The sequence below is a fragment of the Tenrec ecaudatus genome (genome assembly GCF_050624435.1).
Source record: "Tenrec ecaudatus isolate mTenEca1 chromosome 5 unlocalized genomic scaffold, mTenEca1.hap1 SUPER_5_unloc_4, whole genome shotgun sequence".
In the NCBI taxonomy this organism is placed as follows: domain Eukaryota; kingdom Metazoa; phylum Chordata; class Mammalia; order Afrosoricida; family Tenrecidae; genus Tenrec; species Tenrec ecaudatus.
The window spans coordinates 137478-143454 of NW_027457602.1; positions in this window are offsets into that span (position 1 = coordinate 137478).

The following is a 5977-nucleotide window of genomic DNA, read 5'->3' on the forward strand; positions in this document are numbered from 1 at the left end:
TGAAACTGGCAGGGTGTGAGGCATTCAGGCTCCCTCAGTTCCTCCTGCTGCCTTCCCTGACCCTGGTCACTTGCTTCTATTACCTCTCTTGGACCTTACATGCATTTGAATTAGAACACCATAGAGTACAGTGCTCTACATGTGCAGCAGCTCTAACCATGTCACTCTCTGTCTCTATGAAGCCTCTTCCAACAAAATTCAAATGTGATTGTATGTGCACACATATCACACGCATGCACCAGAGCACCCTTCTTAACAGAGAGTCAGGAGGGTCTCTTAATTATTTGCTGTCCTCACTTTGGACACAATTCCCTTGATGATGAGTAGGAGAAAAGGAACATCAGGTAGTGGGGGAAACCCTAAGGAGGAACAGAGGAGAGCTTTAACTAAGAATAATGCTACTAGGGGAATGATGGCATGTGAGGAAAATTAGATACTTCCAGACTGTCAGATTTTTCCATACAGCAAAATTAACTTTTCTAGTTTTGTCTAAAACTGGCCCCAGGAAATTTCAAATAGCACATCTCAGATTATCTAACCTACAAAGGAGTAGCCGGCCTTCCACCCACCCCCACCCCACCCCCGCCAAAAAACCAAGCGGTACAAAGCTCCACTGGGTACACATTTCAAAATATACATTCTCCTGTTTGGGCAGGCATCTGGCAACTTGCTCTGAGCTAGTGCACCCACACTTTTTTCCCAAGGTCATTGCTGGTGACAAGACCTTGTGCTCTTCTCACAAGCCAGAATGCAAACATAAATCAAGTCAGTGTAAGACGCCATCATCACCTCACTCAAATACACCTCGTCAAGTGAACTCAAACTTCAAGAAGATGCTCATTTGTTTGGTTTTGTTGATGTGAGGGTGATAGTGCATTTGGAGTTTAGTCATTGCACTAGGTCAGACTGTTAATCAAGCTTCCTATATAGAGGTTCTGAAGATATTGTGTAAGAAGGTCTGAGTTGTCTGGCTAGACCAGAGCTTGCACACTGCTATTGACTAGAAGTTCCGACACACAGAATCCAGGACACATAAACCCCTCAGGACCAATACTGAGAGTAGCAACACCACGAGGGAAGGTAGGGGGGAGAAGCAGAAGAAAGGGGAAACCAATCTCAATGATGGACATACAGCCCCACTCCACCACCCAGGGGAACAAACAGCAGAAGTTTGGGTGAAGGGATACAGCAGAGGCGTAAAATATAAAAATAAAAAGTATGTATAAAGTATCAGTGGTTCACGTGGGTGGGAGGAGGGGAAAAAAGGAGCTCAAGGAGAAAGAACATGTTTGGAAATGATGATAGCAATGTATGTACAAATGTGCTTCATACAAATTGGTGTATGAATTGTTACAAGAGCTGTAAGATCCCCCAATAAAATGATTTATTTAAAATAAAAAGGACTGATTAGTGGTAGACAGGGGACTGGTTTTGCCACCATGACAGTGCACCTGCTCACACACAAAAAACAGCATGCCTCTATCGCCCGATCTGATCCCAGCACACTGAGGCAAAATACTAAGGGTGTACAACAGAACAGGAAGGGGAACAGAGCAACAAAGTCCCCAGGGAATACCAAAAATAGACTTTGGGGCCAGGGCTAGCTGACCCATCATACTCTATGAGAAAGCACTCCTAAAGGCCAACAAACAGTCCTTGAACTAACTAAAAGCTTTTCTTTCTTGTGTTTTGTTTTGCTTTTTGTCATTGGCTTGTTGGTGGTGGTGTTGTTCTTTTGTTTCATTTTGTTGCTTGGGTTTGCTCTGTCTCGTTTTTGTGCATGCTATGATTTCCACAGGTCTGTCTAAATGAGATAGGCTGGATGAACAATCTGGAGGAGAAAACAATGGGACTGACAGCTGGGGGAGGGAGATGGGAAAGGGGGGTGTAGGGAAAAAGGAAGTGCTGTTAACAAACCCAGGGACAAGGGAACACCAAGTGATCCAAATAGATGGTGAGGAGGGTGTAGGAAGCTTGGTAGAGTGTGACCAAGAGTAATGTAACCTAGAGGAATTACTGAAACACAAATGAAGGCTGAACATGAGAGTGGGACAATCAGAAAGTAAAAGGAAATCAAGGAAAGAGGTAGGAAGCAAAGGGCATTTATAGAGGTCTAAATAAAGGCATGTGCATATGTAAATATATTTATGTATAACGATGGGGATATAGATCTATATGCATATATTTATAGGTTTAGTATTAAGGTAACAGATGTACATTGGGCCTCCATTCAAGTACTCCCTCAATGCAAAAATACTTTGTTGTATTAAAGTGGCATTCCGTGATGCTCACCTCCCCGACACAATTGCTGGAGGCAAATGGGTGCATAAGCAAATGTGGTGACTGAAGTTGATGGTGGTCGGCTATCAAAAGTTATACATTCTGGGGTCTTAAAAGCTTGAAGTTAAACAAGTGGTCATGTAGCTGAGAAGCAACAAAGCCCACATGAAAGAAGCACACCAGCATGTGTGATCACGAGGTGTCGGAAGAATCAGGTATCAGACATCATCGGAACAAAAAAATCATATCTTTGTGAATACGGGGGAGTGTGGAGTGAAAACCCAAAGCTCATTTGTAGATAATTGGACATCCCCTTACAGAAGGGTAGCAGGGAGGAGAGGAGCCAGTCAGGGTGCACTGTAGCAACAATGAAACATACAACTTTCCTCTAGCTCCTAAATGCTTCTTCCCCCACAACTAAAATGATCCCCATTCTACCTTACAAATCTAGCTAGACCTGAGGATGTACACTGGTACAGATAGGAACTGGAAACACAGGGAATCCAGGGCCGATGATCCCTTCACGACCAGTGGTGAGAGTGGCGATACGAGGAGGGTAGAGGGAGGGAGGAATGGAAAGGGGAAACCGATTACAAGCATCTACATATAACCATCTCCCTGGGGGACAGACAACAGAAAAGTGGCTGAAGGGAGATATTGTATAGTGTAAGATATGACAAAATAATAATTTAGAATTTATTCAGGGTTCATGAGGGATGGGGAATAATTATCAGCTGATGCCAGCGGATTAAGTGGAGAGCAAATGTTTTCAGAATGATGAGGGCAATGAATGTACAAATATGATGTATGTATCAATTGTGATAAGAGTTGTATGAGGCCCCAAAAATTGATTATAAAAAAAGAGAAAAGAAATAACAGTATGAAAACATCCCCCAAAAAAGCATGCCTCTCTTGTCCCTCATATCCTAATCACCTGAACTCACTCCATGTGACTTCTTTCTGTTTCCATGAATGAAGGACAGTGGTTTGACAACACAGAAGAGGGGGGGGAAAAAACAAGGGTGTCACCCAAACTGCTGAGTTTGAAAAATGTTTCCAAGAATGTAATCACAGATTAGACAAATGTGTGAAGTGTAATGGAGAGTACTATGAAGGGGATAAAAAATTTAAATGCATAGTTTTGAAAAAATTGTAGTTTTTGTCGGGTTCCCCCTAGTAGCTTCCAATTTCATAGCAACTCAAGCCATCACCATACATCCAACTGACAGAGAAGGGGTGGGTTTTGTGTGTAGGTGGTGTTGGTTATTGCACAGGGGCAAGGGACTTCTGGTGGCATAGTACCTTATGCCTTGGGTGTCAACTGTAATGTCAGCAGTGGGGAACCACCAGTCAGTCCTCAGAAGAAAAGGATGAGGCGTTCTACTCCCATAGAGTTAACCTTTGGGAAACCCACAGAGATAGTTCTGCTCTGATCTCATAGAGTCGCTATGGCTCAGCATCGACTCCATCGAAGTGAGCTGACAAACTAAAGGCAGGAGATCTGAAAGAGGATGCGGAGACGTTGTCTCAGGTACTTTGGACATATTACTATGGTGGAACCAGTCCTGCAAGAAGGGCGTCATTTTTGGCAGAGGGTTAGCAAACAAGAGGAAGACCCTTACTTAGGTGGATTGACACCGTGGCTGCGAGAATCGGCTCAAATACAGTAACAAGTGCGAGGATGGCACAGGACTGGGCTTTGTTTCTCTCTCTAGTGCACAGGCCCCTATGAATCCGAACTGACTCCAGGGCTCTACAACATCAACTACTACAACCCTGAAGTTCAAACCTACCCAGTGGCTTCCCAAAAGGGAGGTGTGGCCATGTGCCTCTGTAAAGATGACAGCTAGGGAGCCCCTGCGGGGCAGTTCTACTCTGTGGCACAGGGGCAGCCAGGAGTCGGAATGTGCTTCACAGCAAAGGGTGTGCTTTGTCTCAGTTTGTGCCTGCTGCTGTTTATGCTATGCACTGAGTTTAACATGTGACACTCAGGAGCGAATGAATGGAAACACACCCATGATGCTTCCATGATGCCAGATGCAAGCTGACACTGTTTCTGAGTTCTGGGCATATTATTTTTTCAGAGATAATTTCCTGTAGCGGTGACACACCGAGTCCTATTTCATGTAAAAGCATCAGCAGCAGAGGAAAGCACTGCACAGAGAGAAGACGATGACACGTAACAGGCTTTCCATAGAGGAACAAAAGGGTGGATGTCTTGGGCTGCACTCTTTTCTTGTATACAGACAGTAAACAAGCTGAACACATCTCACCTAAGCATAACATTACAACTACTTGAAGCCCAGCTCAGGCATCTGGACAAGAGGCAGCAAGGAAGGATGGGAGAGAGTTAATGGGCTGGGCGTCCCCAAAGGTGCAGAGTGGGAATCAAGGGAGGATCCAGGACGAGCCAAGGCTTCTGGCAGAAGTCTGAGAGGAGAGCAGCAGAAAGGAGCTGCTCTCTGGGTCCTCACAGATGTAGCCAGTGAGAGAGCAGCAGTGCTGCCCCCTGGCGGTGCGCCGAAGGCAGGGCCGCTTCCCCCAGGGCTGGAGAGCTCTGGGGAAAGACAAACCCTGTCACTTTGGATGCCAAGTAAGGGGGCACTGTGTGCCGGTGGTGTACCTATGTTGGCCAAAGCGCTGCCCACTGTGCATTTGCTTCCCACAAGCACAGTTATCCTTCCTCGTGCATCCAGGAAAGACAGTTCTAGAAAAACACAAGCAGTAAAATAAAACACTGCCAGGTCTCGAACCATCCTCACCATTGTTACTATGCCCACTGGTGTAGCCACTGGTTCGAGCTGTTTTATTGCCCGTCCTCCACTTTTTGCCAAGCATCATGTCCTTCATGGACTTGATGTCCCTTCAGGGACTGGTCTCTCCTGACAGCACGTCCAAAGATATCAAATGAAGTCCAGCCATCCTTCGTCCCCATGTTCTCTTGGCAGTCCTTGTACTTTTATTGCTCAGTGTCTGATTATTTGGGACCAGGCCTTATTGCTGCCCCTTCCTCACCTTGGCCCCCAATCCCGACCCCAAGCCCTGCACATCCACTGTGTGAAACCTCCTGTTCCTGTAACCATCCCTGTGCTTTTGTGTGGGGGGTCTAGCTGGGTTCCCCTGGCAATTCGCCAGCTGCCCTTGGGAAAGTTCATGGAGTCGGCTAATTAGTAGAAAAGCCAAACGTCCAGCTGAGATTGGTTTACTCCCTAGCACCCTTGGGCAGGAGCACAGCCCCACTCCCGGTCCCAGGTAGCCAACGACCACACCTAGGTTCTCCGGACTTGGCAGCTGTAACATGTGGCCTGGGCTTCCCCTTCATTTCCTGCTCCTTTCTGGCTTGCTGTCTGACTTTTCTTTGCGGAATTAAAGCTGCAAATTGACAGGATCCCATAAACACTCTAAAGCCACAAAAAAACACCAAATGCCCACCCAAACATGTGAAACTTCCAAAAATCATCCTTAGAAGATTCCCAAACCCTAAACATTCCTAAACCCCATATATGCCCTGAAAACACCATGAAAGCCCTAAGAAAACCTAAAATGCTGGGGGAAAAAAACACATATAATATTAAAAATACCCTAAAATCCCTAAGGAACTCTGCAACATCACTAAAAACACCCTATTGTGCTGAAAAATACCTATACACTCTAAAAAACCACCCCTAAATCCCTTAAACACTCCCTAAAATCTTAT